The sequence below is a fragment of the Helianthus annuus genome, chromosome 5 (assembly GCF_002127325.2).
Source record: "Helianthus annuus cultivar XRQ/B chromosome 5, HanXRQr2.0-SUNRISE, whole genome shotgun sequence".
NCBI classification, from domain to species: Eukaryota; Viridiplantae; Streptophyta; class Magnoliopsida; order Asterales; family Asteraceae; genus Helianthus; species Helianthus annuus.
The window spans coordinates 160,983,730-160,996,829 of record NC_035437.2 but is presented as its reverse complement, the minus strand read 5'-3'; the positions used below and the strand labels follow the sequence as shown (position 1 = coordinate 160,996,829).

Here is a 13,100-nt window from a genome sequence, read left to right as displayed (position 1 = left end):
TACTTTGTTCTAGAACATGATCCGTCATGTGAAGACTAATTTGCTTAGTCTTTGTTGAAAGTCATAATGCACTTTCCAAATCATGATTTAAAAAATACTATTTATGGGAAATACAAATTTCTTCTCTGGCAAGACTGGGTATGGTGTAGCAGACTCTCTAGCTTGTCTGGATATAACGAGGTTACCTCTCCGGCTAGAACCGGGTAAGAAGGTATATAATATGTCAAACAAGAGACAAAATTTCCCTAAATAGTATCATGACCTGATATCTGACTTGTTTTTGGAAATATGAATCTGTTAAATACATTAACCTTATGAAAGGTATATATATTACAGCATGTGAAATATATGATTATATAGATATGTATATCTATAAGGAAATCCAAAAACCATAAGGATTGACAATTTGGAATAAAGCACAAGCATATGTGTCAATAATAAATCTAGATTTCTTTATCAAGAATCTCTTGCATATATCTTTAATTCCAATATCAAACATTATTTTGTTTATCATTTGTCTCGTAACTCATGCGACAAAATAAACGACGGGAACCCTTTAAGTTGGTACGCGATCAAAAAGTATAAGAATTTCCAATGTGTTATCATAAACTATTAACGCAAGTAAGAAGTATGTAAAGTTGTGCTAGTGCACAAGAAAACACATAAAACTTAAATTATATGACCACAGACGTCGAAGTATATCACACACGACTTTCAAAGCAAGGCCTTTTGAAAACATAATTGGGCATGACAACAACAATGCTAATCCTGGCAGTAGGAGAACTACTAGCGGCATTTTGCCACATGATCCTACAAACAACATGAATCTTGCTGAGGTACGATAGAACAAGATTTCACAACAATCGGTGCATAGTCTAATCCAATTTTGACGCTGCAAAAGGAGTAACATACCTTTGCAATTCCCTATTTCATTTTATTCGACATTCCCTGGTAATGTCACTTAACAACGGTTATCACCCAAAATTTCCAGATAAAATTCTTAAATTTCTTTTGTTAAAATTCTGACCTCTGTGAATAGACTTTTGCATTGCTACTCCTCCTAATGGTCATCATACCATGAGGATTTCTTTCATAGTAGCAATTATTGATCTATTTCATTTCTTGGTAAATCCACACGTTACACATGCACTGTTTGTTGCGCATGTGGTTCGTTTGATTTATGAAGACCACTGGAGGGCTTCATTCCAATTTGTTATTTTATCCAAACTCAAATATCATTTCGCTATACTTGATTTCTGCACTGTGAACCGCATTATTGCAAAACGATGACTCTTTGATATCGAGTCAATGAATTTCTTGAAAAACTCAATTTCCTTTGGCATGCATGGTTTTTGTTGTGACCATGTCCGAACTTTCTTATTAATACAAAAACTCGTTTTGTTTAAACCAAGTTCAATTGTTTGAACTTACTCGCAATACGTATTCAATTCAGGGTCCCATATGATGGATTGAGACCATCATATTCAAAATAATTCCAACAAGCACTTCATTTGTTTTGAACCATAACATGCTTGTTTGGTCTTCGACTTTATTAAATCGTTTCTTTAATCACGATCACCTTGTGGTGACGTTTTCCCAAATTTGAAGCTTGCGCTAATCTCGTTTGCACACATCATATACGGATTTATTTATTTATATTGAATCCGCTTTGTTGGTTTATCCTATAAAAGCAATCTTAACACAATCGTGTGCTAAGATAATGATGCACAAAATTCATATCATATTTCAGTGTATCTCTTAATGGTTCTTATAACATCCATCGAGCATTTCGTGATCTTATTACTTTATCATCTTTGATCGAAAAACATTATTTAATTGTTTCATTTTCAATCAAAAATCCTACTAGATTGTTTGAAACAAATATTCAGATTTACTTCGTGAACCCCTCAAAACACAGTGATACTTGTTTGATCACTTATTGTTGCATTCACTACGACACCCTGTGGCGTCGGTATAAACTTGTAGCTTGGGCTAATCATAAGCATACGAATCATTCAAAACCATGTATTTATTTCGCTTGACTCATCCTTGAAAATGGTCTTAATACAACTATGTGTTAAGACAATGATACACTAAACTCTATTGTAATTCGGTGTATCCTTGCAATTCAAATGTCAACACACTGATTTTTTTTTCTTCTATTCAATAGTTTACAAATCATTTTTCGTACTCCTATTTTATTCAAGCTTGTTGATTCTGAATCTTCATCAGTTGACAATCAAAATGAATTTTCTGTTGACAGTAAATTCTATTGTTTCTGAAAATCATTCATAAACTTGTAAACATTCACAGCCATTGATCATATATCTTTTGGCTTAAACCTAGCCACCTTGGAAAATAGATCATTTCATCTCGTTCATTTGACATTGAGTTTTTTCAAATAAATTCAGTTGAACCATTGAGTCCTATTTATTTTACAACTCATATTCACAAAATTTAATGTTTTGATTCTATATCATTTACCTTAATATTGTTTTTATTAACTAAGACGTGACATAACTCTAAAAGAAATATTGTAGCCCAAATCTCGAGGACGAGATTTAAAACAAGGTGGGGAGGATGTAACATTCCCATTTTTATCATATAAGAATTCTAGGTTTATTAACCACCAGTAACTAGTAACTAGTTTATTTCTAATTATTCGACCCAAATAGTTTTAAAAACTATTTTTAGTTGGTTGAAATGTTATACTAATTAATTGGCCTGTATACGGGTAACCTTTCTATTAAAATAAAAGTATATAAAAACTTATATTATTTACGGGTAAGTTGACTATTAGAAATATGAAGTACCTAGACGAGCCTAGGAACCATTTAATAATTTAATTTATAAAAATACATTATATTTGAACCTACTCTGTTTTTAATGAAACTTGGTTCAAAATTTAGATACAAATATTCTCGTTCTAATGACATATTCATTATTTTATAAAACGTCATATTTTAGAAGTTATACACGTCAAATAAGTGAAGCAGCTAAATTAATTGTAATATATAAATTAATAAAAAAATAATAATAATGATAATAATTAAAGATTTAATTAAAAGAAAAAAAAAGAGGACGTGTCCTCCATCTTTCAATCTTTCAATAAAATAATTAAATAATTAAAATTTATACTAAATAGATCAACACTACGTGTAAGCAAGAAATGGATTCTTTTTGTACACTCATATGTATGTGTGTGTACTAGTATGCTTCGCCTCTAAGTTAGTGCACTATAAATAGTAGAAGACATGAAGCCAATATATACATTCCTTTCCTGGCTTCTGTCTGGCCTACTTTTTCTTTCTATCAAGATTTCTAATATTTCTTTTATTATTTTCATCTATAATAATAATAAAGTTTTGCCCCGTTTTAAATGTTTTAACTCCCGATCACCGCTACCCTTTCCGATTGATCTGGAGCCCCATAACGCATATCAAGGCTCTGCCCGACTAAGTTTGTTGGGGTTCGGTCTCGTGACATCGAGATAAGGTTGAATTAGGGGTACTATACTTACCACGAGTGCATTATATATTTTTAAAATAGCTCAGAAGTTATACCCAAGATTATACCAGGAGGCTTTCTAGTTGAACCCTAAAGTTACAAAGTGAGTCCATTCTCTTTTCTCACCATTTTATTCCCTTTTTGTGATATAATTATATTCAAAAATGTCCCAAACCGACCCATAAGTAAAAACCCGGACCCCTGAAACCCCAATCCATATCAAAAATCAAGAAATCAAGATTTGTGGTCTTCAGACGGGCCGCGTAAAGATTCAGCATAGTCATACGCGGGCCGCGTAAAGATTCAGCATAGTCTTACGCGGGCCGCGTCAATGTGGAGTTGACCGGATAAGCGTCCAGATCCATGTGTCACCCACATGGCACACCTACTCGTGACCCAGCAAACCTATACGTAGACTAGACCTCCTCGCGGGCCACGTAAGGTTGGTCTTAGGGTTCACGCGGGCCCGACAACCCTAGAAATCAGCTATAAATAGTTTGGTCATGAGCAGTTCGTCTGTGTTCGACAAATTCTCTCAAAATGAAGATTTACTGCATAAAATGTAACATCCCAAATTCTTCCTACCCAATTTTATTTTGTGAGAAATTACCGAATCTAGTTTGCGAGCACGAGACGAAGCATGGTTTTAATCACAACAAATTTAATTTGGTGAAACTTGAGGGGGCACTAGGTAATTTATAAAACTATAACATATTACTTTATGGACATGTTGATTTATGGAAGAACTAAAGGGACTTTATTGTAAATTCTCAATTTATATAACCATTCTCCTTTCATCACGTAAAAAAAAAAATCTAGAGATCTTCATCATCATCTTTGCGAAACCCTATTGCGCCGCAACCACCATCCAAAACATGTATCCTTCATCTCATTTAACATGATCAAGCACGAACCTTGATTCCTTCGCGACTTCGGATTCATCTCAAGAGGCCTGTATTGTTCCGGTAGCGGTAGCGGAAACAAGATTGATCAGGTTAGTTCATATGCTTTGATCTCGTTTCGCTTAAGTCGTTGTATAAGAGTTCTTGGGGTCGGGTTGTCGGCTGAAAACAAAACCATGTTGAGACGCGTTAGATCAGGATTCCGGGGTTTCGAAGGCTGCCATCTAAGAGCTCTTGAAGCTTGGTTGGTGTTGATCTCAAACTACAGTACGGGTACATAATCTTTGAAAAACTCACGGTCTTCTCTGATGGTTGGGTTCGGGATGAACAAAACGGTTTGTCGGAATCACGACCCGCACATGGTAGGGTCACGGCTTGGGTGGTTAAAAGAAACCCGATTAGATTTACATGTTGTTGATTATCCTAAATTAATCACGACAGGAACTTGAAGCCTTGTTACATGACAGAACCGAGCCGTGAGTACTGTGTAGTTGGCGATATGGCGTGGCTTCTTTGTTAAGGTGCTTGTGGTTAAGGTTTAGGGTGGTATAGTGGTTGTGAAGTTGTGATTATGAAGACAACATGGAATTATAATTATATACCTTGATACATGGGGTGTAGGTGTGTGCATGATACTTTATAAATCAAGTCTAAAGTGGCTCAAGGATGACAAGACGATGATGACTTGAAAAAAACATAGAAGTTTGTAATCTCATGGTGGTTATATCGTGCATGCATCAGCTAAGTGGAGGTATGCAGTTTAGGTTTTGATATTATAATTAACTGTGTTTTTTTAAGCATGCATGTATATTAGAAAAAAAAAGAAAAAAAAAAGGAAATGTATTAGGAAGGTGGGTTACGAATGGTGGTTTAGGTTAGAGTGTATATGAGCATGATGCATGATGCATGATGCTGATGTTTGGTGATAACAGCGGTGATGGTGTTGGTAGATAGTGATGAAGTTGATTGTGTTCGATGCATAAAGGAATAAATAATAAAGAAACAAGAACACAACCGAGCACATAGATCAAAAGTCTACAGCAACAAAGAAAAGCAAGCAAGCAGGTAACCAGGCAAATTAATTAAACAATCAGACAGACAGACAGGTAGATGAAGCTATTCGACGGTTCACATCCTTGTTTGTTCTAGCTTTTGATAACTCGAGAATTACATTCAGGTGAGTTCATGAGCCCACTCTTTTAGATGCTTTTAAATTTTTCGGGCTAATGTGCATGCTAAACTCGTATGATTATTTTCATGAAGGAAGTTTTGAAGTTCTTTTTAAATATTTATAAAATTCATTTTTTTTACTCGTATGCTTTTTAAGAATGAATTGTGAGTAGGGTTATATGTTTTTATATACCTATTCATGTGAAGGCAGTTATTGATCAGAATACTATATGCTCTTATTTATATATGTTTACATATGTATAAGAATAAGTTTATATAGATATATTGTTATATAAATGCTCGAGTTTACGAGGGAATAATATATTTATGAGGTGTGTAGGTACGAAGGTACATGTATGATGGTTGAAGTATATATATACACATGTATGTATAATTAAGTGTAAGTTCATGATACCTTTTAATTAATGTCTTAAAGTCTAAGGGCTTATAGGCATGTTGGATGTATTAAATTGTTGATAAACTTCTAAGATGTTTATATAGTTACTTTGAATCTACATATTAACTATACATGAGGATTATTTGCTTGCTCAATTTATGTGCTAGTGTGTGATGTGTTGGGTCATACCACAGCCAGGTCGAACAGAGGAAGTCCCCTTGCAGTTTATCTGTTCTTGGGGCAAGAGGAAGTCCCTTAGCAGTTTACCTGCTCTTAGGGCAAGAGGAGAAGAAAAATTCCTTTATCCCTTACTTGTGTTTGGGATTTAAGGTGAGGAGATCTGTGTTATGTGTTTGACCCATTAAAGATAAGATGAATTTGTAGATAAAATAAATATATTTATTTATGAACAGATGTAAATTATTATATTGCATTAATCCATATGTGAATATGAATGTGAATGTGTAGGTTTTGGGTCTTGCCATGACTGGGTCGCAAAGTCCCCTAACTGTTTAGTTTACTTATGTGGGCAAAAGTAGCCCTCACAGCTTAACAGTCCTTGGGGCAGAGGAAGTCCCCTAACCGTATCTATCTGTCTTGGTGGGAAGACCCCTCACAGTTTAGAGGTCCTTGGGGCAAAAAGGGTCCTTTTTCCTTACTTTGTGTTTGGCTTTAAAGGTCGAGGAGACCCATTGTTATGTGCTTGACCCATTTGATTGGATGTTTGAAGTTATTTCGAAGTATGTTTTGAAAGAAGTTGAGTTATACTAAAGACGATGTGATGAAAATGTTTTACAACTATTTTATTGTATTACATTATTAAAAACTTGAATTCACTCAGCCTAGCTTAGCTGACTTTTGCATGCATGTTAGATTGATTTCAGGTTAGCTGGATGCACGATGACCTCTTGGATGTTGCATGAAGCTATCCAGTATATGAAGTTGGCATTTCTAGTTGAAGACGATGCTTTAAGAAATAAATTTTAAACATTAAATTTTGTATTTTTAGTTTGGATGTTTCCATGCTTTGGTAATTTGACTTAAACGTTTTCCGCTGCGTATTTTTTTTTAAATTAAGAAAATAAAAAAATAATTAAAATTTTCTAGTGTTTGGATTATTTAAGAAGATAATTATAATGATAAAGAGTTAAATTTTTCAAGTGTTTGAACTTTTTATTTAACGATGACCCAACTGTGAGACACCTGGATTTTGGGGTCTTACAAGTTGGTATCAGAGCTATAGTTCAAGAGATTCAGGCATCCCTTAATGCCTGGACTTGAACTGAGAATGGGTTCAAAGCTAGAAATGCCAATACGGGTAGCCGCACGCCAAGAGGTACTTTTTACTATATTGAAGTTTGGTTAGATTTTTTTTTTCATTGATGCTTAATGAATTAAGGGGATAGGTGGGGGGTTAATACTATATTATGTGGTTAGTTTGGAAATTTTACTATTCAGTGCCTATAGGTATAATAAGATGGAATGTTTTCTTTAATCCTAGACGTGCTAGATGGAACCTTTACGTTTTTGGTACGTTAGGATGTTTTTCCTTTGAATGCCTAAGGGCATGATGTGTTAGGTAAAATTCTAGTACCTCATGCTTTGATGTATGCATTGGTGTTTTTCATTGAGTGTTTAATTGCACCATATGGTAAATTGAATGTTAATACCCTTGTGTTTTGGAGGTAGGACACGATGCCTTCCTTGTATAGTTAATTTACTGATTGGTCAGATAGAATGTTAATGTATTTATGCTTGAGGTTTGGTAGGATGTTTTTCTTGAGTGTCTATGTGTGCTACGTGGAAGGTAAAACACTAGTGTGATCGTGACAGGAAATGTTTAGAACGTCTGCGGTGACACGGACAACTAATAGCACTTGATCAACGTTGTTGGCAGTCTATTGTCACTTCCCATGTTCTGAATGATGTCCTGTAATGAATCATGCGAATGTTTTGCCTTGGGTGGGTTGTTAGTCATGGCTTTGTGATGGCGTTATGCTTCTACACAAGGTTTCTTGTGCATGTTCTTGTTACATGCACCCGGTGATTTAGATGTTTGTGTGAATATATATGGTTGTTGGATTATGTGTAGTTATACGTGGCCATGTGGCAACGCTCAAATAGCCTGAATTTGTATTAGCATGATCTTTGTTGTGGTATAACGGTCATTATCGACCAATTTATGTGAATAGACTAGTATAGACATAGTTTGTGATTCCTCTATACTTATGGTCTAGATGGCGCTTTGCGCATGTATGAATGTTTGTGATGATGTTTTGCGTACGGTTACTTTAATGTAACCTACAGAAATGTGAAGACGTGTCTAGCCTGGGTGTGATGTTTAGTATGATGATGGGTACAACTTTTGATGGGTACGACCATGTGAATTTTATACAATTGGGTGGTTGACGAGTGGCGGTAGCCACGAAATGTGATAAGTGTATTTACCTAGGTTTAGAAATTGAGTATATGAAGTTAGAGGATGGTAGTTGGGGTATAATAAAGCAAGCATTCTATGCTTTGCTGGTTTGAATGTTGTGATGTTATTTTCTATCACTAGTAGTCTTGCGTATGATGTGTCGTGTTTGTGCTTGATAGAATACTGTTATCTTATTTGATGTTTCTTGTGATGAACGATGTGGTGGTAAGACGCTAGGTGTTCTAACGCCTTTCTGGATGTGTGACGGTTATTGTGCGCAATTCAAGCTGCGAAATACGAAGTCCATGGACGAGGTTACAAAAAACAATGTGAGACACATTTTTGGTTGCATGTGTAGTCCGCTAGGCGACTATGACGAAATGACAACGATGTTGAAAGATTCAGCAAATAGTAACGATGTGGGGTGGCAACTTCTGGGAAGAGATTTTCGTGGAAGGTTTGATGCTGCGCCTTACTAGGAAAGAAGGGCAATCGCGGACTTGATATCCGGACTCGACGACGACGATGTTATTGGTATTAATGGTGTGTATGGAGATAGGCAAAGGAGAGATGATGCACCATCTCTGGAAGATAATGGACCATCCGAATTAGTGACAGATTGCGTAGAGATAAGATGTAGGGTGTTGTGACGCTTGTGTGCCTTCTTGACGATGTACTTGTACGTGATGATGGTGTGGATTGTACCTTCTGGTTCCTCGTGCGGATAATGCTACCACACTGGAAGTCCGACGACACTAAGGGACGTAGCGCCAAGTGACGTCGCAATCCGACGATTTGAGAAGGGGCAGATTCATGCAGAAGACCGAGTTGAGACATGTTATAGATATTAGACGTGCGACATTGCTTGATGAGTATATTTTGGTTAAAAAAAAACAAGGGTTTTTGACAACCGTGAACTTAGAAGGTTGTAAGGTCGTTTATGGATGTAGTATGGGCGGCTTCCAAGTACTGTTGACTGTGACGACGCGTCGGGAAGCGCTTATACTCTAGGTTCTCAGGTTCTGAGACACTATCAATTCCCGGTGAGATATGACAGGGTGTTGACGAGCTAATAATAACTGGGAATTTGACGGTGCCTACAACACTATCACTGGCAAAGGGACGATGTCGCTAGTGACAAGACAAATCATGGAAAGAGGATGGCTTGTTACTGATGGAACTCTCATGCGTAAGTTAATATATTGAGAGTTTTGGAAGGTTACACTATAGTGATCAAGTAGTAGAGATGTGAATTACGAAACGTGAATGCCTAACGAGAAAGGTGTCAAATGACGAGCTGTATGTGGGTTGTAAGGGCGACTGATAGAAATCTCAGGTTGAGAGCAGGTGATGAATAATAAATACTCTTGTCGAAACCGAGTATGGTATTCGAATTGGGAATAGAAACAACGTTAATAATGTCTTACAGTGGTAGAGAGTCACACAAGGGTGCAGGCATGGAATGACAAGATAATGGATGTATGCAGTTATATTCGAGCAAGGATTCGAGGACGAATCCTCTTTTAAGGGGGGGTAGACTTGTAACATCCCAAATTCTTCCTACCCAATTTTATTTTGTGAGAAATTACCGAATCTAGTTTGCGAGCACGAGACGAAGCATGGTTTTAATCACAACAAATTTAATTTGGTGAAACTTGAGGGGGCACTAGGTAATTTATAAAACTATAACATATTACTTTATGGACATGTTGATTTATGGAAGAACTAAAGGGACTTTATTGTAAATTCTCAATTTATATAACCATTCTCCTTTCATCACGTAAAAAAAAAATCTAGAGATCCTCATCATCATCTTTGCGAAACCCTATTGCGCCGCAACCACCATCCAAAACATGTATCCTTCATCTCATTTAACATGATCAAGCACGAACCTTGATTCCTTCGCGACTTCGAATTCATCTCAATAGGCCTGTATTGTTCCGGTAGCGGTAGCGGAAACAAGATTGATCAGGTTAGTTCGTATGCTTTGATCTCGTTTCGCTTAAGTCGTTGTATAAGAGTTCTTGGGGTCGGGTTGTCGGCTGAAAACAAAACCATGTTGAGACGCGTTAGATCAGGATTCCGGGGTTTCGAAGGCTGCCATCTAAGAGCTCTTGAAGCTTGGTGGGTGTTGATCTCAAACTACAGTACGGGTACATAATCTTTGAAAAACTCACGGTCTTGTCCGATGGTTGGGTTCGGGATGAACAAAACGGTTTGTCGGAATCACGACCCGCACATGGTAGGGTCACGGCTTGGGTGGTTAAAAGAAACCCGATTAGATTTACATGTTGTTGATTATCCTAAATTAATCACGACAGGAACTTGAAGCCTTGTTACATGACAGAACCGAGCCGTGAGTACTGTGTAGTTGGCGATATGGCGTGGCTTCTTTGTTAAGGTGCTTGTGGTTAAGGTTTAGGGTGGTATAGTGGTTGTGAAGTTGTGATTATGAAGACAACATGGAATTATAATTATATACCTTGATACATGGGGTGTAGGTGTGTGCATGATACTTTATAAATCAAGTCTAAAGTGGCTCAAGGATGACAAGACGATGATGACTTGAAAAAAACATAGAAGTTTGTAATCTCATGGTGGTTATATCGTGCATGCATCAGCTAAGTGGAGGTATGCAGTTTAGGTTTTGATATTATAATTAACTGTGTTTTTTTAAGCATGCATGTATATTAGAAAAAAAAAAGAAAAAAAAAGGAAATGTATTAGGAAGGTGGGTTACGAATGGTGGTTTAGGTTAGAGTGTATATGAGCATGATGCATGATGCATGATGCTGATGTTTGGTGATAACAGCGGTGATGGTGTTGGTAGATAGTGATGAAGTTGATTGTGTTCGATGCATAAAGGAATAAATAATAAAGAAACAAGAACACAACCGAGCACATAGATCAAAAGTCTACAGCAACAAAGAAAAGCAAGCAAGCAGGTAACCAGGCAAATTAATTAAACAATCAGACAGACAGACAGGTAGATGAAGCTATTCGACGGTTCACATCCTTGTTTGTTCTAGCTTTTGATAACTCGAGAATTACATTCAGGTGAGTTCATGAGCCCACTCTTTTAGATGCTTTTAAATTTTTCGGGCTAATGTGCATGCTAAACTCGTATGATTATTTTCATGAAGGAAGTTTTGAAGTTCTTTTTAAATATTTATAAAATTCATTTTTTTTACTCGTATGCTTTTTAAGAATGAATTGTGAGTAGGGTTATATGTTTTTATATACCTATTCATGTGAAGGCAGTTATTGATCAGAATACTATATGCTCTTATTTATATATGTTTACATATGTATAAGAATAAGTTTATATAGATATATTGTTATATAAATGCTCGAGTTTACGAGGGAATAATATATTTATGAGGTGTGTAGGTACGAAGGTACATGTATGATGGTTGAAGTATATATATACACATGTATGTATAATTAAGTGTAAGTTCATGATACCTTTTAATTAATGTCTTAAAGTCTAAGGGCTTATAGGCATGTTGGATGTATTAAATTGTTGATAAACTTCTAAGATGTTTATATAGTTACTTTGAATCTACATATTAACTATACATGAGGATTATTTGCTTGCTCAATTTATGTGCTAGTGTGTGATGTGTTGGGTCATACCATAGCCAGGTCGAACAGAGGAAGTCCCCTTGCAGTTTATCTGTTCTTGGGGCAAGAGGAAGTCCCTTAGCAGTTTACCTGCTCTTAGGGCAAGAGGAGAAGAAAAATTCCTTTATCCCTTACTTGTGTTTGGGATTTAAGGTGAGGAGATCTGTGTTATGTGTTTGACCCATTAAAGATAAGATGAATTTGTAGATAAAATAAATATATTTATTTATGAACAGATGTAAATTATTATATTGCATTAATCCATATGTGAATATGAATGTGAATGTGTAGGTTTTGGGTCTTGCCATGACTGGGTCGCAAAGTCCCCTAACTGTTTAGTTTACTTATGTGGGCAAAAGTAGCCCTCACAGCTTAACAGTCCTTGGGGCAGAGGAAGTCCCCTAACCGTATCTATCTGTCTTGGTGGGAAGACCCCTCACAGTTTAGAGGTCCTTGGGGCAAAAAGGGTCCTTTTTCCTTACTTTGTGTTTGGCTTTAAAGGTCGAGGAGACCCATTGTTATGTGCTTGACCCATTTGATTGGATGTTTGAAGTTATTTCGAAGTATGTTTTGAAAGAAGTTGAGTTATACTAAAGACGATGTGATGAAAATGTTTTACAACTATTTTATTGTATTACATTATTAAAACTTGAATTCACTCAGCCTAGCTTAGCTGACTTTTGCATGCATGTTAGATTGATTTCAGGTTAGCTGGATGCACGATGACCTCTTGGATGTTGCATGAAGCTATCCAGTATATGAAGTTGGCATTTCTAGTTGAAGACGATGCTTTAAGAAATAAATTTTAAACATTAAATTTTGTATTTTTAGTTTGGATGTTTCCATGCTTTGGTAATTTGACTTAAACGTTTTCCGCTGCGTATTTTTTTTTTTTAAATTAAGAAAATAAAAAAATAATTAAAATTTTCTAGTGTTTGGATTATTTAAGAAGATAATTATAATGATAAAGAGTTAAATTTTTCAAGTGTTTGAACTTTTTATTTAACGATGACCCAACTGTGAGACACCTGGATTTTGGGGTCTTACATAAAATCATATTTTCCATTAGGGAGGCGCTGCT

General features: G+C 36.0%; 2 long non-coding RNA genes across 2 annotated transcripts; both read left to right on the top strand.

Moving 5' to 3' along the window:
* Positions 1-3,295: 3,295 nt before the first annotated feature.
* On the top strand, positions 3,296-7,035 carry LOC118492379. The gene is made up of 2 exons (XR_004893478.1): positions 3,296-5,586; positions 6,850-7,035. It is a non-coding gene; the product is annotated as an uncharacterized LOC118492379 (long non-coding RNA).
* Positions 7,036-8,961: 1,926 nt separating this feature from the next.
* On the top strand, positions 8,962-12,900 carry LOC118492378. Its single transcript, XR_004893477.1, has 2 exons — positions 8,962-11,452; positions 12,715-12,900. It is a non-coding gene; the product is annotated as an uncharacterized LOC118492378 (long non-coding RNA).
* Positions 12,901-13,100: the final 200 nt, after the last annotated feature.